Consider the following 18,029-nt stretch of genomic DNA (forward strand, 5'->3'; position numbering starts at 1 on the left):
ACATGCCCTGCAGCCCTCCCAAGACTATGGGTGTTCCTTCATGTGCAGCACTACAAAACAACAAAGAGAGGGCACACCAGCCTAGCGCATTACCATAATACAATATTAATGAATAAAAGGCTAAATTTATACTGAAAAAAATTAAGTTAACAGGCATAGAAAAAAAATACAATGCATGTCCTATGACACAGGAACACCCCTTTTATGTCGAATGTGACTTATGCATTTCGACCCCCTCTTCTTAAGAGCAAAGACCAACAACATTTGAAGCTTAGTTGGTATAGCATACTAGTACACTGTATAGGAAACATAAGCCCCTCCCACACCATGGGTGCGGAGGCCACAAAGCAGAAAGTCACATTTTTTTATCCGTCAGACATGTGTCCATATTCAAATTTCTACATACGTGTCAGGTCATTCCTATGTGCAGAAGCAGACCAATTACTGTCTATTAGTGCCCCTAATATGCACAGATCTCCATACGAAAACTTACCACTTCATATCAAAGCCATGCTTCTCAAAGAAGTAGTTGGGTCTAAAAGCTCACACTCCAGATTTGATTCTTTACACCCCATTAGCCTTATTTGCTTGGCCCCATGGAGATATTTTTTGTGTATTTTAAAAAAATAGTCTGTTCCAAGATGGCTGTGTGTTGTACTAGTTGGAACGCACGCCGAGCCGCCAAACCAGAAGTGTGGCTCCAATATACTGGCGATCAGTGCATATTACATAGTTACATAGTTTTTTTTTTAAAGGTAAATTTTTATTTGGTTTTGTGGTACAAAGCAAACATACGAACATAAATACACATATTCTGAGCAAACATTGCTCATTACAATACAGAGTGTACGACAATGGTATACATTTGGCATACATGTTTTCATATTGTACAGCTGCATATGTCTGTTCAGTTTTTTTTAAACTTGGTATCATTGACTGGAGTTTCTTTATTAGCTTTATATGGTAGGTGTAATAGTGTTTTCAGAGCTAGTCCACAGACCCCATATTTTGTGAAATTTTTTTGGGCATCCTCTGGCTTCGTATGTTAATTTGTATAATGGTATAGCCTGATTAACCATGTTCAGCCAGAATGCTATCGTAGGTGGGGATTGTGATTTCCAATGAATAGTAATAGATTTTTTGGCGTAAAATAATACAATTCTCAGGAAAGTTTGCTTGTTTTTAGATATACTCTCATCGTCCACATATCCAAGTAGGCATCTCAGGGGGTTGCAGATATTAGGCAATTGGGTCAGGGAACTGACAAAAGCAGTGACCCCTGACCAGAACCGCCTGATCTCGGTGCATTAAAAGGTAGCCTCCACGATGCTGCATCTGGAGCACATTGCCGATGGTAGTTTTCTGAGTTTAAATAATAAGGATGGCGTAAAGTATGCTCTGTATAATAGTTTGGTTTGTATGACCCTGTCCCTGGAGGAGATGACAGAGGAGACCTGGAGGGGAAGTATGTCCTGCCAGATACCCTCCGTCAGCTCAGGGATATCAGCTTTCCACTTAGTGAGCGTGTTACTGAGTCTGTGCGTTGTGGTGTGCAGTAGAGTTTTATAGTATGTGGAGATCAATTTGTCATGGGAGGGATCTATTAATAATTGCTCTAGCGGAGATAATTGAACAGTTATATTACGCAACCCAAACTGGGTGGTTGCCGTGTGGCGTATTTGCAAATAAAGAAAATAAGCTGTGCGTGGCAGCTGGTAGTCCTGGCGAAATTCCTCAAATGACCTGAACGTATTGTTTGAGAATAAATGCATTATGGTTTTTACCCCTTTTTTCGACCAGTATTCCCCGTCTGTCCTACGGGCGAATTCCTGTAGATTTGGGTTCCCCCATAATGGAGTATTTGGAGAGTAAATATGGTGCTCAGTATCTGGCAGCATTTTAGTTAATTTAAGAATTCGTAGAGTAATTTCAAGGATTTTAGTGCTTTCCCTCCCTCTAAGAGATAAACGGTGGACCAGATATTGTAGGGATTCGTACGAAGTGAATATGGCTGCTTCTAGGGATGTAGCCGCATTGTTGGCTTCAGGGAAGAACCACCAATGGGCATGAACCAGTTGTGCGGCTATGTAGTATGTCTGGAGACATGGTAGTGCCAATCCTCCCTCCAATACCGGCAGTTGAAGAGTATTTTTTGCAATTCTCACTGCTCCCCCCTTCCAAATGAAGGCGATAAGGATATAATCAATCTCTTTAAATTTAGTTTTGGTGATGTATACTGGTGAATTGCATAGGAGGTATAGGAAACGTGGGAGGAATATCATTTTAAAGATATTTATCCTACCTAATATCGTTAAGGGAAGACTGGTTCATGTCTTCAGTGTGGTCTTCATTCTGCTAATAAGGGGGTCTAGATTATATTTACTATAAGAGGACAGAGGATGTTGGATCATGACCCCCAGATATCTGAAAGAGTCAACTATTTGTAACGGGCAAGAGGAAGGGGGTGTGAACACCGCTTCTTGATCTATTTTAAACATAAGGGATTTGTCCCAATTAACTTGGAACCCTGAGAAGAGGCCAAACTGTCGAATAATTTCCAGCAGGGTTGGGAGAGACGATTGGGGGTCCGCCAAGTATATTAACATGTCATCAGCGTATAGAGACACTTTCTCTTCTAGGCCCCCAATCGTCAGTCCCTTTATTTCCCCACTGGATCTTATCAGTGCCGCCAGAGGTTCTATCGCAATTGCAAATAGCAACGGTGACAGGGGGCAACCCTGCCTAGTACCCCTTTTAATCAGGAATGGATCGGTTACTGATGTATTTATCCGCAGCCTAGCAGTAGGCTGTGAATATAATAGTTGAACCCACTTGATAAAGGTATTTCCAAACCCAAATTTCGCCAGGACTTCCAGCAAATAAGGCCATTCGACTGAGTCAAATGCCTTGTGCGCATCTAAGGCCAGCACCGCTCTAGTCCCTACAACATCATGGGTGGCCTGCAAGTTTGTGAACAGTCTCCGTAAATTTATGGACGTTGATCGTCCTGGAATGAATCCAGTCTGATCCGCCCCAATAATGGTGGTGATAACTGAGTTCAATCTCCGGGCGAGCACCTTGGCTAAAATCTTGACGTCTGAGTTAATTAATGATATTGGTCTATATCAGGGGTCTTCAAACTACGGCCCTCCAGTTGTTCAGGAACTACAATTCCCATCATGCCTAGTCATGTCTGTGAATGTCAGAGTTTTACAATGCCTCATGGGACGTGTAGTTCTGCAACAGCTGGAGGGCCGTAGTTTGAGGATCCCTGGTCTATATGATTCACACAGTAGGTGGTCTTTATGAGGTTTGGGGATGAGGACAATCAATGCCTCTGACACTGAGGGTGGTAACTGTCCTGTTTTTAAAGCAAAATTATAAACTCTCAGTAAATGGGGTATCAAAAGTTCCTTGAATTGTATATACCACTCTATGGGGAAGCCATCCAGTCCCGGTGTTTTGTTTCTGGCAAAGGACTGTATGGCTTCTCCAATCTCCTCCTCTGTCAGAGGATCATCAAGGAGTGAGGCCTGTTCTTCTTGGAGCCTTGGTAGCGAGATGCCGGCCAAGTAATCGTCTAGTTCTACAATAGTATAATGAGCTTTGGTAGCATATAATGAAGAGTAAAATTTCACAAAAGCATCGACTATTTCCCCACTCTGTTCCACCACTGTACCTATTGTATTCTTAATTCTTGGAATACTGCACGGTTGATAATCAGGCCTAGATAAATACGCTAATAATCGGCTATTTTTGTCTCCAAACTCAGATTCGCTGGTTTTGATACAACAGTTTCTTCTGAGTGCGCTCTAAAAGGACTAAATCCAGGTCTCTAGATCTATGTTTCCAGGTATTACGTGTTGCTGGGGAAGGGGTGGTGGAGTAAGCAGCCTCGGCTGCCCTAAGATCCTTCTCCACGTCCTTTAATTTGGACTGGGATGCCTTACGGGCCTGCCCAATCGCCGCTGCAAAAATGCCACGCGTGGTGGCCTTAAAGGCATCCCAGGTCAATGGGAGAGAGACACTTTGACGATTACGTAACCAATATGCTTTCATTTCCACTGTGCCTTGATCTACCACCATCTGATCTGCTAGCCACAGTGGGCTCAGTCGCCACATGCGGTATGAGGTGTGGGGGCCCAGGTCAAGGTCCACCATTAAAGGGGAGTGGTCAGACACCGCCCTTGGGAGATATCTGGCCTCAATCACCCTATTCAATAGCTCAGATGAAACCAAACATAGATCTATTCGGGACAGTGTACCATGCGTTTCAGACTGACATGAGTACTCCCTCCCGTCTGCGTGCTTCCACCTCCAGGTCTCCACCAGATCAAATTGGGCCAAAAAAGAGCACAGGGGTGTGGGTGGCAATGTAGAACACTTGAACCTGTCTATGGAATTGTCGAGTACTGTGTTGAAGTCCCCTGCTATCAACAGAGGGCCTTCTGCTATTGCTAGGAGGGAACTCATTACCCGTTCGAAGAACAATTTAGTGAAGGGTGGTGGGACATATAGGCTTGTGACCGTATAAGGCTTACCCCATAATTCAAGTACCACAATAACAAAACATCCGTTAGGGTCAGTTTTAACATATTTTTTTTGGTGATAGGGGCCGATTTTGCTATAAGGATAGACGTGCCTCTGGCATACGTGGAGTAAGTAGAATGTATTGCATAGGCAATTTTAGCTCTCTTTAAAGCCATTACTCTTGATCCCTGAAGGTGGGTTTCCTGGAGGAGGATCACGTGTGGACTGTGTCTTGCCAAATAATCAAACATCAGTGACCTTTTGACCTTGGGGTTAAGCCCCCTAACATTCCATGAAACTATACGGAGCTTAGACATGCGTATAAACAATTTATAACTATTCGTGTCCATTTCTCATCGCCCGCCGGAACCCAGCCCTGGACGAGGTCCAGCGAGCCCTGAGAAATAGACCAACACATAAATATCTTTGATATGTTACTCATCAATCTATGAATCTCAATCCTAGATTGCAGAAACTGTAGAACCAAAAAATCATTTTTAAAGTGTGCATATACCATTGAACACCATCGTCGTTTGTAGATAACAATAACGTTGTAGCAAAACCCCTCAAAGTATTCCCCAACAAATTTTCCCCCCTCCCTAACCCTCCCGGCTCTCATCCCCCAACATATGAGAGCTTTATTCCCATAACCAAACCTATTTGGCAGGAGGGCCATGGCTCAGACCCCTAGCCAACTAATCTCAGGAGGCGTGGAAAGGTCCACAGCTCTGGGTCTCCATCCAGCATTTGTCCGCACAAAGTAAAGAATGTGTGGTGTCTCTTGGCCTGAAAAATCATGGTGATAAAGAATAATAATAAGAATAATAGAAAAAGGAAAAATAAAAGTCAGGGAGGATGATAGGTTGCTGAGTGGCATCCGAGGGTAGCGTGGGAGATGTCTTCTTCTTCAGAGAGATGCAGGATTTATAGTCCCGTCTCGACTGCGTGTAGATGGAGATGTATTTTCTGCTTCTGGGGATGCAGGAAACAAAGTCCCATAACAGATGTGTGTGAACGGGGAAAGATGAAGTAGAGGGAGCAAAGTGAACAAAACAGGAACAAGGCCCCTCCAGGTCTCCTCATTTCCTTGCTTTCCCCATCTACCGGCAATGGGGTGTAGTGAAGGCAGCTAGGTGGGCTTCATGTAGAGTGAGGCACTACCGGGGGGGGGGGAGATCTCCTATCCTGATTCCTGCGATTCGGATGTGCTAAGGTGTCCACCCATTGTGATGCCTCTCTGGGATCCGTAAAGAAATAGGCCTTGCCCTGGTAGATGATGCACAAACGTGCAGGATATAACATGCCATATGGAAGGTGAAGCTCACGTAACCTGCGTTTAATTGCCAGGAAAGTGGCTCTCTGCTTCTGCGTAGCTACGGAGAAATCTGGAAAGATGGTGATGTTATTGCCATTAAAGGAGACTTTGCCCCTCTCTCTAGCTACTCTGAGAATAGCCTCTCTGTCACGGAAGTGTAGCAGCTTTATAATCATGGCACTTGGTGGGGACCCAGGTGGTAGAGGGCGCATGGGGATTCTGTGTGCCCTTTCTATGGCGAACATTGGTGAAAAGGTGTTGGCCCCGAACTCATTCAGCAGCCATCTTTCCATGAATGTTTCTGGTGTTTTGCCCTCAGCACCCTCTGGGAACCCCAAAAAGCGCAAATTGTTCCTTCTTAGGCGGTCTTCCATATCAGTGATCTTATCTGTGGTGTACTCATGGGCCTGCCGCAGTTCCCTCATAGAGCTCTGCAAGGGACGTGTCTCATCCTCCATGTCACTAATACGTTGCTCAGCATTAGTCACTCTATGGCGAATATTGTGGACATCCTGTTTCAGAAAGGGTAATTCTGTTTTGATGGTGTCCATTTGTGTGGTGAGAGATGCATGGCTGTGCTGGATGGCTGCCATAATCTGGGCTAGTGATGGCTCTGCAGGGCCTGCATCATCCCTGTCTGCTCTGGGGGATTAAGGATCATGTCCCTCCGCAGGGGAGAACAAAAGAGGGTCTTCTGGGCTTAAAGTAGGGGGGGATCTTTGTGACTCACCCTTCCCCATGAGCTGCTTCCAGGGTGTGGATGTGGATGCTGCTTGCCGCTGTGTGTCTCCCTCATGCTGATCGGCGCCAGTTTGCTGCGGCCTGCATGGCGGTACTGACGGCCCGATTCCCGGGGCCTCCTCCATCGGTGGGCCGTATTTGACCATCCCCCGATGGTCTCAGTGCTCTCCGGGTGCTGTGGGGGTATATGGGACCCTCGGATGTCGGCCTGGATCTCAGGATTTGAGCAGGATATGTGCGGTGTGGACGGAGCTCAGGCTGAGCACGTCCTCACATCCCAGGTGCTGGCCACGCCCCCCACATAGTTACATAGTTACATAGTAGGTGAGGTTGAAAAAAGACACAAGTCCATCAAGTCCAACCTATGTGTGTGATTATGTGTCAGTATTTCATTACATATCCCTGTATGTTGCGGTCATTCAGGCGATTATCTAATAGTTTCTTGAAGCTATCAATGCTCCCCGCTGAGACCACCGCCTGTGGAAGGGAATTCCACATCCTTGCCGCTCTTACAGTAAAGAACCCTCTACGTAGTTTAAGGTTAAACCTCTTTTCTTCTAATTGTAATGAGTGGCCACGGGTCTTATTAAACTCTCTTCTGCGAAAAAGTTTTATCCCTATTGTGGGGTCACCAGTCCGGTATTTGTATATTGAAATCATATTCCCTCTCAAGCGTCTCTTCTTCAGAGAGAATAAGTTCAGTGCTCGCAACCTTTCCTCATAACTAAGATCCTCCAGACCCTTTATTAGCTTTGTTGCCCTTCTTTGTACTCGCTCCATTTCCAGTACATCCCTCCTGAGGACTGGTGCCCAGAACTGGACAGCATACTCCAGGTGCGGCCGGACCAGAGTCTTGTAGAGTCTTGTTATCTCTGGAGTTGATCCCCCTTTTAATGCATGCCATTATTCTGTTTGCTTTATTAGCAGCAGCTTGGCATTGCATGCCATTGCTGAGCCTATCATCTACTAGGACCCCCAGGTCCTTTTCCATCCTAGATCCCCCCAGAGGTTCTCCCCCCCAGTGTATAGATTGCATTCATATTTTTGCCACCCAAATGCATTATTTTACATTTTTCTACATTGAACCTCATTTGCCATGTAGTCGCCCACCCCATTAATTTGTTCAGATCTTTTTGCAAGATTTCCACATCCTGCGGAGAAGTTATTGCCCTGCTTAGCTTAGTATCGTCTGCAAATACAGAGATTGAACTGTTTATCCCATCCTCCAGATCGTTTATGAACAAATTAAATAGGATTGGTCCCAGCACAGAACCCTGGGGAACCCCACTACCCACCCCTGACCATTCTGAGTACTCCCCATTTATCACCACCCTCTGAACACGCCCTTGTAGCCAGTTTTCAATCCATGTACTCACCCTATGGTCCATGCCAACGCACCTTATTTTGTACAGTAAACGTTTATGGGGAACTGTGTCAACTGCTTTTGCAAAATCCAGATACACCACGTCTACGGGCCTTCCTTTATCTAGATGACAACTCACCTCCTCATAGAAGGTTAATAGATTGGTTTGGCAAGAACGATTCTTCATGAATCCATGCTGATTACTGCTAATGATATCATTCTTATTACTAAAATCTTGTATATAGTCCCTTATCATCCCCTCCAAGAATTTACTTACTATTGATGTTAGGCTAACTGGTCTGTAATTCCCAGGGATGTTTTTTGGGCCCTTTTTAAATATTGGTGCTACATTGGCTTTTCTCCAATCCAATATTAGCAACAGAAGAACGTCACCAGCACACCATTGATCTCCAACAGTGGGTCCAAAGCTTTATGACATCACGTGCCTGATGAAGGAGTACTATGAGGCTCCCGAACGTTGCTCTTGCTGTAACAATGTGATCACTGAATAAAACTTTGGACCTACCTAAGACATCCATGGTGTGCTGGTGATGTTCTCCTGCTTCGACTATCTTTGGTTGCAGCCGGCTTGCTTACATAAAAATCCATTTTTCCAGGAATGTGTGCACTGGGATTGCGCATTGGTATCTCTTCGCTGTGCATATTAGGTACACAAATATCATTTCACGAGGACGAAACGTACACGGGGTGGAGTTACAGGACATCATCTTGCACATGCCCCGAGTTTGCACCAGGTTGATTGCTGGGGGACTGGCAGCAAGAAAGCGTTGTATCTAGGTGCTGGGAGACAGCACTGGCAAATGTAAGTGATAAATGTTACTGGACGTTTGTGTTTATACTATGGCGTTCCTTTTTGCTTTTCCTGTGACCTGCATGGGTGTATGAGAAGGAGATATTAAAGGGACTATCCCTGAGCCATTAAAGGAGTGGTGGATGTTCTGCGAACACTCAAATTTGCAGGTCACTTAGCAGGATGTTTGGCTGCCGAGCGCCCCACAATGCCCTGGGTGTGTCACGTACCTGGTGAGGATCGAGCTGTAGAGGGGCCTTCTCTTGCACCTCCTGTCCAACACCGCTGGTAAAGCTGACAGGGAGTGTAGAACACAGAGTGGCATGAGGGCCGATATATCAGGTGGCACCAGCTGAGGCTTGCAGGGAACCGATGGCCGTAGATCACCTGACAGGCACCCAGAACTGGAACTCCGTGACACTGGATCAGTAGGCAGGAGAGTTGCCGGAACATAAGCCAAGGGGTGATCAACAGTCGGGCAATGCAGGTACAGGAATGTGAGACTAAAGCAGGAACAGGATGCAAGCCGGGGTCGGGGAAGCAAGGTACAGGAACATGAGACAAGAGCAGAGTCAAACACTAGCCAAGGTCACAGGTAAGCAGGCAGAAGTCCAGAGGAGGGTTGAGATCAAGCCGGGTCAAGCACAGGTAGGCAGGGAGCAGATCAGGGCACAGGCAAACAAGAACAAGTTAAAAGACCACTCAGCAATGTGTTTATGCCATTGCTTGGTTTAAATAGGCCATCTGGTGCCAGTGCATGCACGTGTGCGTGCGCGTACTCGCGCGCATGCATATTTCTTCTGGCGTAGGCGCTAATGTGCCCGAACATGTGCGCTGGTTAACTGGCTTTCTCTTACAGCTTGCTTTACAGTGAATTCTAGGTCCCGAATTGGATAAAGCCTTGCAGCTGAACACTGATCAGGTGCAAGGCTTTGCCAGTTATGGCACCAGGGCACTGGCAGAGCCCTGATTGAGAGTGTTAGTGTAGTGTGTGAGTATAGTGTAGTTCATATACCTTTATAAATAAATATAGTGTATAAAATTTGGGTAATAAGCCCCCCCATATCATATCTGGGAGGTTAACAAGGAGAGGCAGCCACAGCATGCAGAGGAGGTGGTGGACTGGCTTACTAAACTACCCTCATCCTTCTCATTCTCCGTCACCCAAGGAGAGACTGATGCACAGTCCACCACAGCTGCCAGAGTGGCTTATTCTGCCACCTTGTCCACAGCTATTCCTGCCATAGCCCCAGCATCAGGCATGGAGGAGTCAGCTGAATTATTTGAACACAGCATCAGCCACTTGCTCCTGGTTGATGCACAGACATTATTCTGATGTTGGTTCTTAAGGATGAGGTTGAGGGAGGCAGGAACATGAGCCTACAGAGAGGAGAGAACACTGGTAGGCAACAAATTGGCAGTCAGGTTCCCCCAGCGGCAGCGTATTGCCAAGTTGGCTCCAGTGATGATGGGGACAGAGGAGATGATGATGATGAGGTCACTGATAGGGATGAGCCAAACACCCCCCTGTTCAGTTCGCACCAGAACATACGAACAGGCAAAAAATTTGTTCGAACACCGTTAAAGTCTATGGGACACGAACATGAATAATCAAAAGTGCTAATTTTAAAGGCTTATATGCAAGTTATTGTCATAAAAAGTGTTTGGGGACCCAGGTCCTGCCCCAGGGGACATGTATCAATGCAAAAAAAAGTTTTAAAAACGGCCGTTTTTTCGGGAGCAGTGATTTTAATAATGCTTATATGAAACAATAAAAGTGTAATATCCCTTTAAATTTCATACCTGGGGGGTGTCTATAGTATGCCTGTAAAGGGGCGCATGTTTCCCGTGTTTAGAACAGTTTGACAGCAAAATGACATTTCAAAGGAAAAAAAGTAATTTAAAACTATTCGCAGCTATTAATGCATTGCCGGTCCGACAATACACATAGAAGTTCATTGATAAAAACGGCATGGGAATTCCCCACAGGGGAACCCCGAACCAAAATTTAAAAAAAAATGACGTGGGGGGTCCCCCTAAATTTCATACCAGGCCCTTCAGGTCTAGTATGGATATTAAGGGGAACCCCGGCCAAAATTATAAAAAAAAATGACGTGGGAGGTCCCCCTAAATTCCATACCAGGCCCTTCAGGTCTGGTATGGATATTAAGGGGAACCCCGCGCCAAAATTAAAAAAAAAAAACAGCATGGGGTCCCCCCAAAAATCCATACCAGACCCTTATCCGAGCACGCAACCTGGCAGGCCGCAGGAAAAGAGGGGGGATAAGAGAGCGCCCCCCCACCTGAACCGTACCAGGCCACATACCCTCAACATTGGGAGGGTGCTTTGGGGGTAGCCCCCAAAGCATTCGAATTTGCCACGAACACCCCAAATTGTTCGCTGTTCGGCGAACTGGCGAACAGCCCATTTTTTTTTTTTTTTGAAAAGCCAGTGGCGTGAAACACACCTCAAAAACTTCCACCTGGTGCCAAAAAAAGTGCACACACATAAAGAGTGCAACGGGTGTTCAGAGTCCTCTGCTAGGGAAAGACCTTACCCTGATCCCCCAGGGTGTTAGGCTCCAGACAGGGACTGAGGTAATTATACAATGGGTCCATCTGGCCGAAACCAGGCGGACCTCCGTTTACTGGAAGGTCTGCCGAAACAGACCATCCCAAGTACAGGTGGGGCTCCCCCGAAGGGAGACCCCCAAAGGAGAAGGCGAACCAAGCCAAAAGGCCTATGTCCACCCCTTCCAAAGACTTTCAGAGTAGGCCCGAGGACCCACACCCTACTCGCCACAGTGACAAAACATGTGCACATATCAAACAAAAAAAATTACAAAAAAGTGACAAATAGGGGATTAAATAAAAAGAGTGGGGGGATAGGAAGGTGGGAGAGTGAAAAGTGACCATTGTGTAATACAATGGCCAGCCCTCCGGCCAGGATGAAAAATCTCCCCTGGTCCCAGCCAAAAGGCTCGGCCCAAAAGGCAGGTGTGAAAAACGTGTGTAGTGATGAAGTGACCATGGTGCCATTAAATCAAGTGCCTAAACACAGTGACTGTACGGCACCCCTGAACTGCCACTTCAGGGGCACATTCACCACTGGCTTTTCAAAGCAACCCTGACCCACAGCCCAGACCACAGCAGCCCCCACCCCAGGCAGGAAGGCATGGAGTTCTGGAAGCTTGGTGAGAGCCCTTGCCATCAGGCTTCACCGTCGTTCCGTTTCTCCTACCTAATTACATTCGGGAAATACTGGCCGCTCCCCCGGTGGGAGAAAGGGGAGCCAGCGTTCTCTCCTTAATAACTGTCCGGAGCTAGAGCTGCCCCAATCTAGGCCAGAAGGCCAGGGTCCCGACCCTCTGCCAAGACCGAATGGTTCTCCGTCCCCATCAGAAGGCTTCCCTTTCGGCTACAAACCGCTCCGGGTTACCTTCACTCCAGCAGGTTTTGCACAGCAACCCCAATCCCATCTCTATCTCGCCATAGATCAGGGACGGAAGCAAGCGCCACCTCCTGGAAACTGATAAGAACAGATACTACACTCAATCTTAGCCAAAAGGCCGAGAAGCAATTAGCAATAATCACGCCTCAGTTGACCCTCATTGGCTATGATACTGCCACTGCGCAAAGCTGAGTTCGACTCAAACTCGAAGCTCATCCCTAGTCACTGACCCGACTTGGGTGCCAGATAGCGCAGAGGAGGAAAGTGAAGGTGAGGCACAACCTTAATGATGCAGCCATCATGGAAAAGTAGAGAGAAGCCACCCTATTCCATCACATTGTAGAGCTCTTCTCTCCTGGCCAATTCCCACAGCTCAGCTGTCTGGGGCTTTTTAGTACATGTGCAGCCGATCGCACTGTTGCAATTTGCAAACTTTGCCTTCAGCAGATCAGTCGTGGTAAAAACACCAGCCATTTGGGTACCACATGCTTGACAAGGCATTTAACCTCCCACACAATGACAAGAGCACCCAAAAGCCATACACAAGGGACACACTTCTCCTCACCTTTCAGGTCTACCCCCACTATATCTCATGACCACTTAGCAACCTCCACTGACAGAGATGATGGTATAGCGCAGGGTGTCCCAGGTCCTGGCAGCACCTCTGCCAGCAGCACACCACCAGTATAGCAGGCATATTTCTCTGCCCCATCTTCTGCAATGAAAACAAAAAATACACTCCCTGCCACCCACATGCCCAGCATCTAAATTCCAGTTTGTCCAAATTGCTGGCTTTACAACTCCCACCTTTCCATCTGGTAGATTCTGCCCTTTCCGTGAATTTGCAGAATGTGCTGTAGACTCATGTTCGACTCAAACATCGGCTGTTCGCCAGTTCGCCGAACAGCGAACAATTTGGGGTGTTTGCGGCAAATTCAAATGCCGCCGAACACCCTTTAAAAGTCTATGGGAGAAATCAAAAGTGCTAATTTTAAAGGCTTATATGCATGGTATTGTCATAAAAAGTGTTTGGGGACCTGGGTCCTGCCCCAGGGGACATGGATCAAAGTTTTAAAAACGGCCATTTTTTCGGGAGCAGTGATTTTAATAATGCTTAAAGTCAAACAATAAAAGTGTAATATTCCTTTAAATTTCGTACCTGGGGGGTGTCTATAGTATGCCTGTAAAGGAGCACATGTTTCCCGTGTTTAGAACAGTCTGACAGCAAAATGACATTTCAAAGGAAAAAAGTCATTTAAAACTACTTGCGGCTATTAATGAATTACCGGTCCGACAATACACATAAAAGTTCATTGATAAAAACGGCATGGGAATTCCTCACGGGGGAACCCCGAACCAAAATTTAAAAAAAAATGACGTGGGGGGTCCCCCTAAATTCAATACCAGGCCCTTCAGGTCTGGTATGGATATTAAGGGGAACCCCGCACCAAAATTTAAAAAAAATGACGTAGGGGTCCCCCCCTCAAAATTCAATTTTAAGGGGAACCCTGCCCCAAAATTTTAAAAAAAATTGGCGTGGGGTCCCCCCAAAAATCCATACCAGACCCTTATCCGAGCATGCAACCTGGCAGGCTGGAGGAAAAGAGGGTGGGACGAGAGAGCGCCCCCCCCCCTCCTGAACCGTACCAGGCCACATGCCCTCAACATTGGGAGGGTGCTTTGGGGTCCCCCCTAAAGCACCTTGTCCCCATGTTGATGAGGACAAGGGCCTCATCCCCACAACCCTTGGCCGGTGGGTCTGCGGGCGGGGGGGCTTATTGGAATCTGGAAGCCCCCTTTAACAAGGGGACACCCAGATCCCGGCCCTCCCCCCTGTGTGAAATGGTAAGGGGGTACAAAAGTACACCTACCATTTCACAAAAAAATTGTCAAAAATGTTAAAAATGACAAGAGACAGTTTTTGACAATTCATTTATTTAAATGCTTCTTCTTTCCATCTTCTTTCTTCTAACTTCTTTCTTCCTTCATCCTTCGGTTTCTTTCTCCACCTTCTTCTTCTGGTTCTTCCTCCGGTGTTCTCATCCAGCATCTTCCTCCGCGGCGTCTCCTTCTCTTTATCTTCTTTTCTTCATCTTCTTCTCCGGGCCGCTCCGCATCTATGATGGCATGGAGGGAGGCTCCCACTGTGTGACGCTTCTCCTCTTCTGACTGTTCTTAAATAACGGAGGGCAGTGACCCCGCCCCCCTCTGACGCATGGGGACTTGACGGGGACTTCCCTGTGGCATTCCCTGTGACGTCAGAGGGGGGTGGGGTCACCTGGGGTCACCCGCCCTCCGTTATTTAAGAACCGTCAGAAGAGGAGAAGCGTCACACAGTGGGAGCCTCCCATCCAATCGTGGATGCAGAGCGGCCCAAGAAAAGAAGATGAAGAGAAGAAGGCGCCGCTGAAGAGAAGAAGGCGCCGCTGAGGAAGATGCCGGACGAGAACACCGGAGGAAGAACCAGAAGATCCAGAAGGACCAGAAGAAGAAGAAGATGGAGAAAGAAACCGAAGGAAGATAGAAGATAGAAGAAACAAGATAGAAGAAAGAAGAAGCATTTAAATAAAGGAATTGTCAAAAACTGTCTCTTGTCATTTTTAACACTTTTTTTGTGAAATGGTAGGGTACCCCCTTACCATTTCACAAAGGGAGGAGGGCCGGGATCTGGGGGTCCCCTTGTTAAAGGGGGCTTCCAGATTCCGATAAGCCCCCCACCCTCAGACCCCAGGAACCACCGAGCAAGGGTTGTGGGGATGAGGCCCTTGTCCCCATCAACATGGGGACAAGGTGTTTTGGGGGGCTACCCCAAAGCACCCTCCCAATGTTGAGGGCATGTGGCCTGGTACGGTTCAGGAGGGGGGCGCTCTCTCGCCCCCCCCTCTTTCCCTGTGGCCTGCCAGGTTGCGTGCTCGGATAAGGGTCTGGTATGGATTTTTGGGGGGACCCCATGACAATTTTTTTTTTATTTTGGCGCGGGGTTCCCCTTAAAATCCATACCAGACCTGAAGGGTAGCCCCCCAAAACATCTTGTCCCCGTGTTGATGGGGACAAGGGCCTCATCCCCAAGAAGATTGAAAGAAGAAGCATTTAAATGAGGAAGGAATTGTCAAAAACTGTCTCTTGTCATTTTTAACATTTTTGACAGTTTTTTTGTGAAATGGTAGGGGTACTTTTGTAACCCCTTACCTTTTCACACATGGGGGGGCCAGGATCTGGGGTTCCCCTTGTTAAAGGGGGCTTCCAGATTCCGATAAGCCCCCCGCCCGCAGACCCCCACAACCACCGGCCAAGGGTTGTGGGGGTGAGGCCCTTGTCTTCATCAACATGGGGACAAGGTGCTTTAGGGGGACCCCAAAGCACCGCCCAATGTTGAGGGCATGTGGCCTGGCACGGTTCAGGAGGAGGGGGTGCTCTCTCGTCCCCCCCTTTTCCCTCCAGCCTGCCAGGTTGCGTGCTCAGATAAGGGTCTAGTATGGATTTTTTTTTATTTTGGCGCGGGGTTCCCCTTAAAATCCATACCAGACCTGAAGGGTCTGGTATGAATTTTGATGGGGACCCCTACGTCATTTAAAAAAAAAAAATTGGCGCAGGGTTCCCCTTAATATCCATACCAGACCTGAAGGGCCTGGTATTGAATCTAGGGGGACCCCCCACGTCATTTTTATTTTAAATTTTGGTTCGGGGTTCCCCTGTGGGGAATTCCCATGCCGTTTTTATCAATGAACTTTTATGTGTATTGTCGGACCGGCAATTCATTAATAGCCGCGAGTAGTTTTAAATGACTTTTTTCCTTTAGAAATGTCATTTTGCTGTTAGACTGTTGTAAACACGGGAAACATGCGCCCCTTTACAGGCATACTATAGACACCCCCCAGGTACGAAATTTAAAGGAATATTACACTTTTATTGTTTGACTTTAAGCATTATTAAAATCACTGCTCCCGAAAAAACAGCCATTTTTAAAACTTTTTTTTGCATTGATCCATGTCCCCTTGGGCAGGACCCGGGTCCCCAAACCCTTTTTTAGGACAATACCATGCATATAAGCCTTTAAAATGAGCACTTTTGATTTCGACCGTTCGAGTCTCATAGACTTCAATGGGGTTCTAACGTTCTTGCGAAGTTTTGGTCTGTTCGCAAGTTCTGGTGCGAACCGAACCGGGGGGTGTTCGGCCCATCCTTACCACTCACTATTTCTTTGCACATAAGGCCATTCTAGCTCTGTACCATCATGTGGAAGGCAATGTTTTGGCATGTTGGGCAAGGCAGTCAGCCACAAGGTCCACGTTACTGCTGACACGTGGTCCAGCAAGCATGGTCAGGGATGATATATTTTGTTTGAGTAACTCTGCTTGCAACTAGTAAGAACGCAGGACAGGGCTCAGTGCTGGTGCTTTTTTTTGCCACCATGTCTCTATACGGTCAGGGCTTAGCCTTTCCTTCTCTGAGCTGGCCGCTCAGCTGTCGGCTAATTGCCAGCTCCCATCTCTCTACAGTTACTCAGCTGTTGATGATATCCTGCTTGTCAGTCCTGCCTACTTAGGCTGTCCAGTCCAGAGGATCTCTGCCTTCGCCTTGGTCAACATCACAGAAATTATCTCCTGCGATCCTGTTCAAAGATTTGATTTGCCAACATCCCTTCTGGCTCCAGATCCTGCTTGGTGTTCCACTACATTGATCCCTGACGTTTGGCTTGTCTGATTATCTGTTCCGGTTACTGAGCTTTGGCTATGTTTTGACTACGTTTGTTCTTTTTACATTTATTATTAAACAAGTGTGATTTAACTGTACTTCTGTCTCGGCCTGATTTCATGGTTTCTGACACATACAGCTGGTGGTGAGGATGTGAGATTTGTCAGCTCACCCCCTCCTCCTCCTTGCCCTCCTCTGCTGAATTTTCCTATGAACCCAGGATCTAAATTTCAGCTTGCCTAAAAAAAAAATCTTGCAGGGAAAATCAATTGAAATGTAATTTTTTTTTTATTTATACATGGAAATTTTGCTGCAGCAGGTTCTTTACGTGGTACAGATGTGCCACCTGGCAGGCAGACTGTGGGGACCCCCTCCCCAGGCACTATATTTAAAGGACATTTTCATTGTTTCAGTTTTAGCATAATTAAAATCACCGCTCCTTTAAAAACAATCCTTTTAAAAGTTTTTGATTGCATTGATACATGTCCCCCAGGGCAGTACCTGGACCCCCAGACCCTTTTTATGCCAATAACTTGCATATAAGTCTTCAAAAATGGGGACTTTTGATTTTTCAAGTTCGGTCCCAAAGACTTCATTGGGGTTCGTCGGCGGGTCTGAACTTTTGCAATGTTCTGGCGGGAACCGAACCGGGGGTGTTCGGCCCATCTCCAGTGGATGACCCTGGTGGATACAGAGTGGAGGAATGGTAGAAACCCCTGTTGTTTTCTATCAGTGCAAGTTGACCCAGGGCTGAATGGGTCAAACTATTTCGTGAAGGTGGAGGATAGCCACGTGGTGACGGACAGTGGAAGAGAATCAGAACATTTAAGGATTGAATGTAATAATACTGTAAAATGTTTCTGTACATGGAAAAAAAAATAATAATAATAAAAAAAAAAAAGAGAACACTGAAAGTGGACATTTGCACTTGTATGATTTGTGAGACACACACAGCACTTTTTGGAGAAAATGTTGCACTTTATTTGTAATTGCACTTTATATACACTATATTACCAAAAGTATTGTGACGCCTGCCTTTACACGCACATGAACTTTAATGGCATCCCAGTCTTAGTCTGTAGGGTTCAATATTGAGTTGGCTCCGCCCTTTGCAGCTATAACG

The 18,029-nt window shown here is 46.6% G+C and overlaps 1 protein-coding gene and 1 pseudogene across 1 annotated transcript in view; both read right to left on the reverse strand.

Annotated features, from left to right (window-relative positions):
• LOC141106786 (uncharacterized) overlaps positions 1-18,029 on the reverse strand; it is a 157,842-nt gene that overhangs the window by 135,399 nt on the left and 4,414 nt on the right. The gene's annotated exons all lie outside the window — the stretch shown is intronic.
• On the reverse strand, positions 12,337-12,401 carry LOC141106980 (U4 spliceosomal RNA; annotated as a pseudogene).

The sequence above is a fragment of the Aquarana catesbeiana genome, linkage group LG08 (genome assembly GCF_042186555.1).
Source record: "Aquarana catesbeiana isolate 2022-GZ linkage group LG08, ASM4218655v1, whole genome shotgun sequence".
Classification (NCBI taxonomy): Eukaryota; Metazoa; Chordata; class Amphibia; order Anura; family Ranidae; genus Aquarana; species Aquarana catesbeiana.